The sequence below is a fragment of the Nomascus leucogenys genome, chromosome 2, assembly GCF_006542625.1.
Source record: "Nomascus leucogenys isolate Asia chromosome 2, Asia_NLE_v1, whole genome shotgun sequence".
NCBI classification, from domain to species: domain Eukaryota; kingdom Metazoa; phylum Chordata; class Mammalia; order Primates; family Hylobatidae; genus Nomascus; species Nomascus leucogenys.
The window spans coordinates 51934005-51947998 of record NC_044382.1 but is presented as its reverse complement, the minus strand read 5'-3'; the positions used below and the strand labels follow the sequence as shown (position 1 = coordinate 51947998).

At 50.2% G+C, this 13994-nt stretch overlaps 1 protein-coding gene across 3 annotated transcripts in view; it reads left to right on the top strand.

Moving 5' to 3' along the window:
- The first annotated feature begins 3624 nt into the window (after positions 1 to 3624).
- The window catches only part of SLC7A6 (solute carrier family 7 member 6), a 39696-nt gene continuing 29326 nt past the window's right edge, over positions 3625 to 13994 (top strand). The window contains exons 1-2 of one of the 3 annotated variants that reach the window (XM_030794981.1): positions 3625 to 3801; positions 5900 to 6028. The gene's annotated coding sequence lies outside the window, so the exon portion shown is untranslated. Of the gene's footprint in view, positions 3802 to 5899; positions 6029 to 8733; positions 8785 to 13994 lie in introns of those variants that run through there. The other 2 variants (XM_030794984.1, XM_004087302.3) reach the window with 2 other exon arrangements.

Below are 13994 nucleotides of genomic sequence, written 5' to 3'. Positions count from 1 at the left end.
CCCTGGCCTACACTCTGCTCTGCGCATGAGGGGAGGGAGGTGGTGGAGGTACAAGGTGGCTAGAGAGGCAGGAAATCAGGGGCTGGGCCTTTACAGGAGCCTTGACAGGTTCTCTCAGCATCAAAGCATGGTTCCTGTGCCCTTCTGTGGACCTCATTCTCCTGTCCTCTCTCCTGGAATCCAGTTCCCCTCCTGGGACTAAGAACCAGGACCTGAAACATTCCTGTGGAAATGGGGTCCTGTCATCCCCCTGCTCCTGCCTGGTCAGCAGGCCCCACATGCCACCCAGGAGCTGGGAGCAAGGACAGTCCTGCAGGTCACCCTGGCTAGACCCTCCTTCCCAGTCTCTGTCCTCCCTCAGCTTGCAAGTGTCAGCATCCTTTGAACCTAGAATTATTTTTAGGATGCCATCCTTCTTTGCATCTTCAGCTCATCAGCCTGCCATCTGTACCCCTGGGGAGGTACAGATGAGAGAGATCAAGGGAGGAAAAGAGACTACTGGACTGAGACTGGCATGGACAAAGACAGAAACAGAGGCAGAGACAGGGAAACATGGATAGGGGATAAGGTCCCAGCCTGAATTTTGTAGTCCAGAGCCCAGCCGGTACCCAGTTCTGTCTTCACTCAGCCCCACAAGCTGGGGCACCAGGCTTTGATACACCAGAGGCCACAAGAGGGCGCCCTGAACTCTCTCACCGAACCACCTGTTAGCCAAACCTGGAAGGATGGGGTGACCCAGAGTGGGGGTAAAAATGCCTGTGGTAAAAATACTGGGGTCCAGCTGCAGCTCTGGCCTCAGTAAAAGGATGACAACATGAAAGGAAGCTTCACCCCAGGCCCTGCCCAACCTGACTCCCTGCTTGGCCCTGACACCCCCCTATTCATGGCACCTCACTCACCCCTGACCCATTTTAGCTTCACTGTCACCCTCAGTTTCATAGCTGCAGCGAGAAAGGACATGGAATCAGAGGAAGCTTTAGGACCAGCACACTAGGGTTCAAATCTCAGCTCTACTAGCTCCAGCCAAGTTGTCTGGGGAGCCTCCAGACCCTCAGTTTCCTCATCCAAAGAATAGGGACATCTGGGTGCATTGGCTCACGCTTATAGTTCCGCCTACTCAGGAGGCTAAGGCGGGTGGATCGCTTGAGCCCAGGAGTTTGAGACCAGCCTGGGCAAGACTTTATCTCTAAAGGTGAAATAGGCCGGGCGCCGTGGTTCACGTCTGTGATCCCAGCACTGTGGGAGGCCAAGGAGGGTGGATCACCTGAGGTCAGGAGTTCAAGAGCAGCCTGGCCAACATGGTGAAACCCCATATCTATTAAAAATACAAAATTAGTCAGGTGTGGTGGCACATGTCTTGTAGTCCTAGCTACTCTGGAGGCCGAGACAGGAGAATCGCTGGAACCTGGGAGGCGGAGGCTGCAGTGAGCCAAGATGGCGCCACTGCACTCCAGCCTGAGCAAGACAGAGTGAGATACATCTCAAAAAAAAAAAGATGAAATAAATCTGTAGTCCCAAGTAGGAAGCTGAGGCAGGAAGATCACTTGAAACCAGGAGTTCGAGGCTGCAGTGAGCTATGATCACACCTGTGAATAGCCATTGCACTCTAGCCTGGGCAACAGCAGGATCTCTAAAAGCAAAAGAAAAGAATGGTTTCAAATAAATGTATCCTGCAGGGTGGTCCTGAGGAACACTGATGGTGTTGGAGAACATCTGATTCAGGGTGTGGTGTACATGGGGCTTTCAGCTGATGGGCTACGTAACTGGGTGTGAGACTGCAAAGCCAGAGGGAGCTGGCATATGGTTTTTTTTGTTTTTGTTTTTGTTTTTTTGGAGATGGATTTTCGCTCTTATCACCCAGGCTGGAGTGCAATGGCGCGATCTCGGCTTACTGCAACCTCTGCTTCCTGGGTTAAAGCGATTCTCCTGCCTCAGCCTCCTGAGTAGCTGCGATTACAGGCATGTGCCACCACACTCGGCTAATTTTGTATTTTTAGTAGAGACGGGGTTTCTCCATGTTGGTCAGGCTGGTCTCGAACTCCTGACCTCAGGTGATCTGCCTGCCTCAGCCTCCCAAAGTTGTAGGATTACAGGTGTGAGCCACCAGGCCCGGCTGAGCTGGCATACCTTATATGAAGCTGTGGCAGGGACAAGTGGGCTGGGTGCCGACACAAGTGTCCAGAGCTGTCCTTCTGCCCAGCCAGGGAGGCCGGAGGAACGGATCTGGAAGGCAAAGGGTGCAACTCGATTGATCCAAATATATATGTCCACTCACTGATACTTAGGGGAGGTGTTCCAAGCAGAGGGCAGGAGGGCAGCACCAGCGAGGGTTCCTCAAGCATTGTCATCCCAGGCCTGCAGAAAGGAGAATGGAAGCGTTTTAGGCAGATACAAAGTTATCGCAATCTGTATTTTAGGAGCATCCCCTACTCTGTGGAGGTGGGTTAAGGGGAACAGGATAGGGATTGGGAAGCCGTTGTGGCTGGGGAGAAGAAAACGGGGTATAGGTTGGCCGGGCGCGGTGTCTCAAGCCTGTAATCCCAGCACTTTGGGAGGCTGAGGCGGGCGGATCACGAGGTTCGAGACCATCCTGGCTAACACGGTGAAACCCCGTCTTTACTAAAAATACAAAAAATCAGCCAGGCGTGTTGGCGGACGCCTGTAGTCCCAGCTACTTGGGAGGCTGAGGCAGGAGAATGGCGTGAACCCGGGGGGCGGAGCTTGCAGTGAGCCGAGATCGCGCCACTGCACTCCAGCCTGGGGGACAGAGCAAGACTCCCTCTCAAAAAAAAAAAAAAAAAAAAAGAAAACGGGGTATAGGCCGTGAGAGGAGTGGGGAGGAAGGGTCTGAGGTGCTACCCATCTCTGGCTGGGTCCCTGTCACTGGGTGGCAGGGAGCAGGGTCTTGGGTATGGTCTGGAACCAGAGGACGTGCACTTGTGGTCATAAGGCTGGGGGAAAAGATTCCAGGGCCCTGGAGAAAGTCAGTGCTTGAGGTGTGGACAGGAAATTTCCGAGGACGGCTCAGGCGCCCATGAGGTCAGGAGGCTCTAGACAGAGAGCCCCAGAGCCACCAGAGGAAAAGGAACTCGAGAGAAAGATGGAGGAGCAAACAGAGGGAGGGGAAGGGGGCAGGAGGTGCAGCTCCCCCAAGAGGGGTGGCAGCCCTCTTGGGAAGATGAGGACAGAGCCCCAGGGAGGGCTGGGGTTGGCAAAGGGAGCCTGCAGTTTCTTTGTGGGTGTGGGGGCCTCAAGGACTGCGAGTCTGAGCTGTGCGTGTGTTTGGACAAGTCCCCAGAGTGTGTGTCTTCCTGGAGTTCCTAGCCTGAGAGTGGCAGTGGCCCGGCGGCGGAGGCCGTTTGGATCCCTGTGTGAGCTGTAGGGGGCGCCCAGGACGTCGGGCCCAGGTCAAGGGCGAGATAGGAACGGGGTGCAGGGGCCGATGAGAGCTCCCCGCGGGAATGTCCGGTGTGGACGCCCTCGGAGGCCCCATCTAACTCCAAGGCGGCGAGCGTGGCCGGGCCCAGTTCACGGGCTGCTCGGGCCCTGACGAGGCAGCTGGGGGCTGTCGGGCGTCCACGCTCACGTTCTGGGCCGGCGGACCCCGTACCGGCCAGGCTGTGGCGGCCACGGGGGCCCGGAAGCGCCGCCTCCAGCTGGCCCCGCACGAAACTGTGTCCCGACGCGGCGCGCGCTGTCGCGATCCGGCGGCGAGTGACGTGGCGGGGCGGGGCCTGAGCTGCCGCGGCGGCGGCGGCGGCGGCGCGACCGAGCATCCTGGCGGCGCCGGGCCACTGGGAGGTAACGGGCTGGGCCATGGGCGGGCGCGCCGGGAGCGGGGCCGGGGCTGGGCCGCGTTCTGTGGGAGCCGAGCCCTGTGGGTCTTCGCTGCCGCCGTCGGGAGCGGAATGCGGCCCAGAAACGGCGCAGGGCTGGCCGATCGGGGCCGCGCGAGAGGCGCTGCGGGTGAGGGGCGGGGGGTGCCACGAGGAGAGACAGACCTCGAGCGTGAGGGCCGAGTGTGGGAGAAACGCTGTATGGTGCGAGCCCCGGAGGCTGATGGTGACCGCGAGGGAGCCAGTCTTGGGGTGTGCTGGCGACGCGGCGAGTGTGAGGGAGACGGGGGGTGTGTGTGGAGAGGGAAACCCCAGGTGCGAGGGTGACCGGGACGCTGAGTGTGCGGGCCGCGCCGCGAGCGTGAGACTGTGCGACGGTGACCCTGAGTGGGACTGTGACTGTGCCTCCGACTGCAGGACGGAGAACCTGTGCTGTGTGGCGGCCGCGGTGGGGCGGAGAAAGACGCGGGCTCAGGACCGCAGGAGCCAGGCTTCCTGGGGCTGTCGCAAGAATGACGATTATCATTTTAAAATCAGTCCTTTTACTTTAGAGAATGCCGCAGGGTTTTGTGGCGTGCTGGAGCCTGGAGCGTTGGGCTGCTGGCGCTGGGGAACCCGCGTGCCCCTGGTGATTATGGCTCTTTTGAGCGTCCCTATAGCCTGTCATCTTGTGTGACTATCTCTCCTGAATGTGGGGAGATAGACGTGAAACATTCTGAAAATTCTTCGCTGCGCTCTAAGCAAACATGTTGTGTAATGATCAGTATAAATAGGAATCAGGGTGTCGGCGAACACGTTTTTGAGTACCTCTTGTATGCCCTGGGCTTGGTGACACAGTTAAAAAGAATTCAGCCTCTGCCCTTGATAGGGGAAAAAGCCAGGACCAGCTCATCTCACAGGGCGGCAGTTCAGTGTCCAGCCATCCAGAGCTTATCTCTCAGAGCTGCTCCCAGATTTCAGATCTGGGAGGAGCAGATTTGAAAGGCTGTGAGTGCTTCCTTATATCAGTTCCACCTCTTTTTGGTGGCGGTGAGGCCCTTTGGGGACCTGCCCAGGCTGCCTGCATTATTCAGGTCCCATGTATGCTGCGCAGATGGCTTTTGCTTCCCAACTTTGATCTCAGATCATCATTCAGGTCGTTACACTGGAGTTTATTTTCCTGGCAAGTGTGTGGAAAACCACCAGCCTGATTTATTTTCCTGGCAAGTGTGTGGAAAACCACCACCCTGATTTTCTCCTCTCTTCCTCTCCTTGTCCTCCTTCCCTATTTGGCCATGGATGTATTTTTATTGCATGTACCGGTTTTATGATCCCCATCTCCCTGGAACTTCTTAGTGGAAGAAATTTCCTGACCTTTGTGCTTTCTGCTGTAATCTGTTGGATGTATATTAGTTTCTAAAAAAGTTATGCAGGCCAGGCGCGGTGGCTCAGGCCTGTAATCCCAGCACTTTGGGAGGCCAAGGCAGGCGGATCACGAGGTCAGGAGATCGAGAGCATCCTGGCTAACATGGTGAAATCCCGTCTCTACTAAAAATACAAAAAATGAGCCAGGTGTGGTGGTGGGCACCTGTAGTCCCACCTACTTGGGAGGCTGAGGCAGGAGAATGGCTTGAGCCCGGGAGGCGGAGGTTGCAGTGAGCCAAGATTGCGCCATTGCACTCTAGCCTGGGCGACAGAGCGGGACTCTGTCTCCAAAAAAAAAGAAAAAAAGTTATGTAAACAGTGCCCACGGGACCTGGGGCCCCAGAGCTGCCTAGACATGCATGATTTAATGTGACAAGGCCAGTTCTCTGACAGGTTTGGGCTGGCTGCTTCAGTTATACCCACCCTGTGGGTGTCAGGGAACCTGCCAGTAATTAGGACTGCCCCTGTCGGGCATGTAAAATTTAGATTTTACAAGGAAATATCATTCTGCTGCTTTCTTGGTTAATTAAAAAAAAAATTACACACACACATACACACACACACACATGCACACACATATATACATATATTTTTAAATCAGCTTTCTCAGGTTAAAAGGGTTCATTTTTTCATCAGTTCCCTCCCACTCTTTGTTGCAGAGTTTATGTGGCCGAGGCAGACAAGTGGAATTAGGCCTTGCTGCAGGGGACTTCATTTCCTTCTCAGTACTGGACCCATTTATGAGGAGGTGGCTTATGAAAGTGTGATGTTCGCGTATTTCTTGACAGGTGAATATTGTTGCACTGTCTTTTGTTTGTGTGATTTACAAAGAGTTTTTACTTACTTGTATACAGTGTGAATACAATACTAGTAAAGAGAATGGCTTACACATAATTAACAACTCTTTAGTATTACATGTTAAATAACACTAATTTATTATAAAAATAAATTATACATTTATTTATGTTACAACTCTTTCTAAAGAGTAATTGTGGTGGGTTTTTTCTTTTTTTTTTTGGAGACAGAGTCTCACTCCGTCACCCAGGCTGGGGTGTCGTGGCGTGATCTCTGCTCACTGCAACCTCTGCCTCCTGGGTTCAAGCGATTCTCTTGCTTCAGCCTCCCAAGTAGCTGGGATTACAGGCACCCGCCACCATGCCCAGCTAATTGTATTTTTAGTAGAGATGGGGCTTTACCATGTTGGCCAGGCTGGTCACGAACTCCTGAGCTAGGCAATCTGCCCGTCTCGGCCTCCCAATTGTGGTGGATTTTTTTTTTTTTTTTTTGAGATGGAGTTTCGCTCTCATTGCCCAGGCTGGTGTGCAATGGTGCGATCTCGGCTCACTGTAACCTCCAACTCCCGGGTTCAAGTGATTCTCATGCCTCAGCCACCCGAGTAGCTGGGATTACAGGCGCCCACCACCATGCCCGGACAATTTTTTGTATTTTTAGCAGAGACGGGGTTTCACTATGTTGGCCAGGCTGGTCCCGAACTCCTGACCTCAGGCGATCCACCCACCTCAGCCTCCCAAAGTGCTGGGATTACAGGTGTGAGACACCGCGCCTGGCCATAACTCAGAGAGTTTTATAAGAAAAAGTCTTCTGTGTTTTCACTATAGTTAAGATTTTGATTCAACCAGAGGGGGTAATAAAAATATTTTGATGTATTTCTCTGTAATATAGCAAAATATTTTTTGGTCTTCAGCCCGTTTCCTAGCATACAACTCCTAAAATACTTAGAAAGATCAAAGTAATGTCTTTTTGTATGCTGATGATTGGTGTCTGGCAGCCCCTAGAAAGCTTCAGGATGGGGGCTGGTCACTGGAAAGACCAAGTCAGGATTAGAGGGTTGGGACTTTGAGCCCTACCCCCAACCTCCGGGGAGGGGAGAAAGGAGGAGGGTGAGGTTAACTTGATCACCAATGGCCAGTGGCTTAATCACTCATGCCTATGTAATGAAGCCTCCATAAAAACCCAAGAGGCCGGGGATTTGGGGAGCTTCCGGATAGCTGGACACGTGGAGGTTCCTGGATGGTACTTCTCCTTGGGAGGACAAGGAAAGTCTGTGACCCTTCCCCCATATGTGGCTCTGCAAACCTCTTCATCTGTATCCTTTGTTATACCCTTTATAATATACCAGTAAACGTAAGTAAGTGTTTCTCTGAGTTCTGTGAGCCGCTCTAGCAAATTAATTGAACCGAAAGAGGAGTCTTGGGAGCCCCAACTTGAAACAGTTCGGTCAGAAGTTCAGGAGGCCTGGATTTGTGCCAGGTATCCTGTGGGGGAGGGGCAGTCTTGTGGGACTGGGCCCTTCCTCTGTGGGATCTGATGCTGTCTCCAGGTAGATAGTGTTGGGATTGAACTGGAGGACTCTCAGCTGGTGTCCCTGGGGAGAAATGATTGCTTGTTAGTAGGGAACCCTCCCCGCCGGCATTTGGTCACGGAACTCTTCTGTGTTGATTGTTGTGGTGTGAGAGTACCCAGTAAAAATGGTTTTGAGTTTTTCCAAACATTCTCAACAGCATTTTTTTCTTTAGTCATTACAAAAATTTTGGTTTCAAATCCACTTTGTAAAACTTCCTTTGTAATTGAGCTTTTCCCCCCTTTCATCCCGTTTTCTGATGTAATTGAATTGTGATAAATTCATTTATTCCAAAAATTGCTTGTGGCAGTTTCGTGGTTAAATTTTCATGGGGAAATTTTAGTATTCTGTTAAATTCCTTTATTACCTGCTGCAGGAGACTGCAGGAATTTAAAATTTTTAAAAATTTTTTTGTTGGCTGGGTGCGGTGGCTCACGCCTGTAATCCCAGCACTTTGGGAGGCTGAGGCAGGCGGATCACCTGACGTCCCAGGAGTCCGAGACCAGCCTGACCAACATGGTGAAACCCCATCTCTACTAAACACAAAAAATTAGCCGGGTGTGGTGGCGCATGCCTGTAATCCCAGCTACTCGGAAAGCTGAGGCAGGAGAATTGCTTGAACCCAGGAGGCGGAGGTGGCAGTGAGCCAAGATCGCGTCATTGCACTCCAGCCTGGGCAACAAGAGCGGAACTCTGTCCCCAAAAAAAAAAAAAAAATTTTTTTTTGTTTTTGCCATGTTGCCCAGGTTGGTCTCGAACTCCTGGCCTCAAGCCATCTTCTTACCTTGGCCTCTCAAAGTGCTGGGATTACAGGCTTGAACCACTGCACCCAGCCTAATTTTTTGTATTTTTTTGGTAGAGGTGAGGTTTTGCCATGTTACCCAGGCTGAGAGAGATTGATATTGTGTGTGATCCTCACATACCAATTTCTCTCTTTTTTTTTTCGTGGCACCTGTAACTAATTGGAAGTAGCAATTTCTCTTATGAATTGGATAAAAATTGAGGGAAAAGGATAGCCAATTCAGGAGGGTGATCTGGTAGAATTTTGATGACCCTCTTATAATGCCTAGCTGGAGGTAATGTCTTAATTATTGACCTCTTGAATCAACGATTTTCATTCCATTGTTGCAGAGGGTCTGCAGATCTACCCTGAGGACAGGATAGACAACACGTCTCACACAGGTACGCACTGCTGTTTTTGGAATGTATGTAGCTACTGTTGTGATTAATTAAATGCAAATTCCTTCAAAACCAAGTCTTAGTAGCTTTTTGCCATTATTTATTCTTTATCAGTTGTTACCTGAAGAATAAGTACTGTGACAGAAAATGTCTGATGTTAATACAGCCAGTTCACCTACCTTCCTTCCTCCATCCCTCCTTCCCTCCTTCCCTTTTCCTTCCTTCTTTCCTTCCCTCCTTCCCTCCTTCTTTCTTTCCTTCCTTTTGTAGAGACAGAGATCTCCCCATGTTGCCCAGGTTGGTCTTGAACTCGGCCTCAAGTGATCCTCCCTCCCTTCTTGGCTTCCCACGGACTGGCCAGACATTTTACTTGTTTTTTTGGAGACCAGGTCTCACTGAAGTGCCCAGGCTGGAGTGCAGTGGTGCGATCTCTCAGCTCACTGCAACCTCTGACTCCCAGGTTCAAGGGATCATCCTGTCTTAGCCTCCTGAGTAGCTGGGACTACAGGTGTGCGTCACTATGCCTGGCTAATTTTTATATTTTTTGTAGAGACAAGGTCTTGCTGTGTTGCCGAGGCTGGTCTCAAACTCCTGTGCTCAAGTGATTCCCCCTGCCTCAGCCTCCCAAAGTGCAGGGATTATAGGTGTGGGCCACCGTGCCCGGCTTGACATTTTTACGTTTAAATATGCTATAATCCCATAATACATTACTACTATTTTTGTTTTGGGTAGTCAGTTATATTCTAAAGTTACTAAAAATAAGCAAAAATGTGGTTGGGCGCGGTGGCTCACGCCTGTAATCCCAGCACTTTGGGAGGCCGAGGTGGGCGGATTACCTGAGGTTGGGAGTTCAAGACCAGCCTCACCAACATGGAGAAACCCCGTCTCTACTAAAAATGAAAATTAGCCGGGGCTGGGTGTCGTGGCTCACACCTGTAATCCCAGCACTTTGGGAGGCCCAGACAGGCGGATCACGAGGTCAAGAGATCCAGACCATCCTGGCCAACATGGTGAACTCCGTCTCTACTAAAAATAAAAAAATTAGCTGGGTGTGGGGGCTTGTGCCTGTAATCCCAGCTACTCATGAGGCTGAGGCAGAAGAATTGTTTGAACTTGGGAGGCAGAGGTTGCGGTGAGCCGAGATCGAGCCACTGCACTCCAGCGTGGGCAATGAACGAAACTCCGTCTAAAAAAAAAAAGAGCAAAAATACGTATTTAAAAAATATTTACCTAGGCTATTTGATATTGCACCACAGCTTGATGTTCTATTTTTTCACTTTTTCCATTTTGACCCTTTTGGTTTTCATCTCACTGCTAAAGTTCTACATTTGTTTCCGCATGCTGTTCAACTTTTTCAGTAGAGCCTTAAATGTATCAAACACAATTATTTTAAATTCCTTGTTTGATGTTTCCATTATCTGGGTCATCTCTCAGTATGGTCCTGTTGATTACTTTACCTCTTGATAGTGGGTTGTTTTTCTTGCTTTTTTTATGTTGCTTGTAACTTGTTACTGATTGCCAGATACGGTATGTGGAACAGTAGAGACTGAGGTATATAGTATTTATTTGGGGAACTGGGTACAGCTCTTCTTTGCTAGACTGTTTGTATGGGAGTTTGAACTCCTAGTCAGGAGACAGTTGTGTTTGGGTGTTATTGTTGCTATGGTTACGTTAGGTGCACCAATGGCTTCAAATTCTTCTCATGTTGCCTTGCCAGCTTACGGTTGATTTTCTGGAGGGAGGCTTTTTCTCAGTGGTTATCCTCCATCCATACCCTCAGCTTATTAGCTTGCTTGGTAGTGCACACCTGTAGTCCCAGCTACTCAGGAGGCTGAGGCAGGAGAATCCCTCGAACCCAGGAGGCGGAGGTTACAGTGAGCCAAGATTGTACCACTGCACTCCAGCCTGCATGACAAAGCAAGACTCTGTCTCAGAAAAAAAAAAAAGAAAGAAAAAAGGTCTCACTCGGTCATCTCACTGTGTCACTAAAGCTGGAATGCCAGTGGTGCCATCATGGTTCACTGCAGCCTCCAAACTCCTGAGCTCAAACTTACCTCTTAGCTTTCTGAGTAAATAGGTGGGGCTATAGGCGTATGCCATCATACCTGGCTACTTTTTAATTTTTTTTGTAGAGATGGGGTCTTGCTATGTTGCCCAGGCTGGTCTCGAACTCTTGGCCTCAAGTTCCTCCAGCCTTAGCCTCCAGAGTAGCTGAGATTACAGGTGTAAGCCACTGCGTCCAGCCACCCTCAGCTTTAGGATTTCTCTGTGCACCTATGCCTCAGTGCACAGTCTCAGTGGTAGACTACTGTTGCTTGTTCCTGGGTGCTTGCTAACCTGGTGGTAGGGAGTAGGGATTTCTCTGTTGTTCTGGTTCAGCCTCAGTCTTAGGCAGGCCCTGTTGGTTTCCCTGGGTCTTGGGAGTGGATCTTTCTGGGTGCTCCTCCCCTTTTCCCAGGAGAAAGACACCTCCAGTGGTCTTGCCCAGAATTTCCTACCCCTCCTCTAGGCATAGAGTTTTTTTTTTCTTTTATCCTGCCCCAGCTGCCTCAGGAGTGACAGAGTTTGCTGCCCTTTCCCAGGGGTTTATGGTTTTTATTATTTAGAGGAGAAGGGTATAGGTTGGCCTTTGTATTTTCCCTCCCATAAGCCAGCACTACCAAGAGAGTTTTCTCAGGTTACTTGCCCAATATTTCTTTTGAGTAACCACTGAGGTCTATGGAAAAAACCTGAGTGTCTGTGGCTCTGACTAACCCACACTTGACATTTGGTAATTAAAAAAAAAATTTACTTGAATTCTTCTGACTCACCTAAATGGTGGTCTCATCTTTCTCCCACTGCCACAAGTGAACCAGACCCTGTATCTCTCTATCTCCTTGGAGGTGGCCATCTTTCCACCAGTTTCAATCTAGTTGGTTGCCCTGTAACTTCAGCTTTCTGATGGCTCCAAGAAAAATTGTTGTTTGTCACTGGAGTGGGAATGTGCTATCTATACTGAATGGAAGCTGGAAGTTGAGGACTTTCCATTTTATATTAGATTTTTTTTTTTTTTTTTTTTTTGAAACAGAGTCTTGCTCTGTTGCCCAGGCTGGAATGCAGTGGCATGATAATGGCTCACCGCAGCCCTGACCTCCTTGGCTCAAGAGATACTCCTACCTTGGCCTCCCAAGTAACTGGCATGTGCCACCGTGCCCGGCTAATTTTTGTATTTTTTGTAGAGATGGGGTCTTGCCATATTGTCCAGGCTGGTCTTGGACTCCTGGGCTCAAGCAATCCTCTTGCCTCAGCCTCCCAAAGTGCTGGATTACAGGTGTGGACCACTGTGCCTGGCCTAGTTTTTTCTTATTTCATTTTTTTGTAGAGACAGAGCCTCTCTATGTTGCCCAGGCTACTCCTGAACTCCTGGCTTCAGGCGATCCTCTGGCCTTGGTTTCCCAAAGTACTAGGATTATAGGCGTGAGTCATCATGTCTGGTCCCATTTTATTTGTACTTTTTGTTGTTTGTTTTTTGAGACAGGGTCTCTGTCACCCAGGTGGGAGTGCAATGGTGTGATCATGGCTCACTGCAGCCTCAACCTTCTTGGGCTCAGGTGATCCTCCCACTTCAGCCTCCTGAGTAACTAAGACTACAGGTGTGTGCCACCATGCGCAGCTAACTTTTGCAGTTTTTTGGTGTAGACAGGGTTTTGCCATTGCCCAGGCTGGTCTCCTGGGCTCAAGTGATCCACCTGCTTTGGTCTCCCAAAGTGCTGGGATTACAGGTGTGCACCACTGTGCCCTGCCAAGGTGAAGTTTAGATATGGAGAGAAGGTGAGGGATGGCCTTAGGGTTAGTCATGTGCCAAGCCAAGCCTGGGACTTAGTCATGTGCTCTTGGGAGCTGCTAGGGTTACATCACAATTTTGCTCTTGGGTGTTTAGCGAAGAGGTAGGAACTTTAATTACTTTTGCCAAGGACAGACTCTTGATAACAATTGCATTTTTCTTTTGTTTTCTTTTTTTTGAGACAGAGTCTTGCTCTGTCACCAGACTGGAGTGCAGTGGCGCTATCTTGGCTCACTGCAACCTCCGCCTCCCAGGTTCAGGTGATTCTCCTGCCTCAGCCTCCTGAGTAGCTGAGACTACAAGTGCATGCCACCACGCCCAGCTAAATTTTTTTGTATTTTTATTAGAGACGGGGTTTCACCATGTTGGCCAGGATGGTCTCAATCTCTTGGCCTTGTGATCTGCCCGCCTCTGCCTCCGAAAGTGCTGGGATTACAGGCGTGAGCCACTGCGCCCAGCATGCATTTTGTTACTGAATGAAGATAAAGAAGCCTGGCATGGTGGCTCACACCTGTAATTTCAGCACTTCAGGAGGCCAAGGTAGGAGGATCAATTGAGGCCAGGAGTTCAAGACCAGCCTGGGCAACATAGTGAAACACTGCCTCTACAAACAAATTTAATAAATAAATAAATATATAAATAAATAGCTGGCCATGGTGGCGAGCACCTGTAGTCCTAGCTCCTCATGAGGCCGAGATAGAGGACTGCTTGAGCCTAGGAGTTGGAGGCTGCAGTGAGCTGTGATTGCAAGATTGCACTCCAGCCTGGGTGACAAAGTGAGACCCTGTCTCTCGAATAAAAAAGAGAGAGAGAGATTGAAAGAGAAAGAAGTCTTATCTGTCTTCAGTTGTGTGTGATTCTGCTACTCTCCGTGGCTGAAGGAGTCCTTAACCTTCCAGCAGGAACCTTGTCTTTCATTCAGGTGCTGTGACTGAAATCCTAGGCATGAGGTCTTGTGGGGCTGTGACTGTGCCCCACCTCTCTAAATAAGGCCACTGGGTAGTTTCACCAGTGTATTTGACAAACCTGATAAAGCCATATCAGCGACACCAGTGCCAGGTTTTATGAATACAAAGGGAATACCTAGTAACCCCAATCCCTCCTCCCAGCTAGAGTCTAATGGAATAGAGGGAGCTGTATTGGTCACTGGGGTCAGATTTCTCTGCTTGTCTCCATGTTGACTTGGACAGAAAAGGCATCCTAGGTCTCTTTGCACCTGACTCTTATGTGAGACTATAGGCTCCCCAGCTGTATACTGGTTTTGTTCTAATGGATGCCTGGGCTCACCTGACAGGCACATGAAAACAAATATGTTTCCAGGTGCCTGCGTAGGAATCCTGCATGGCTTGGTGCCAGAGTGAGAGCAAAAGTGGTGCTGCCTTAAAGCTCA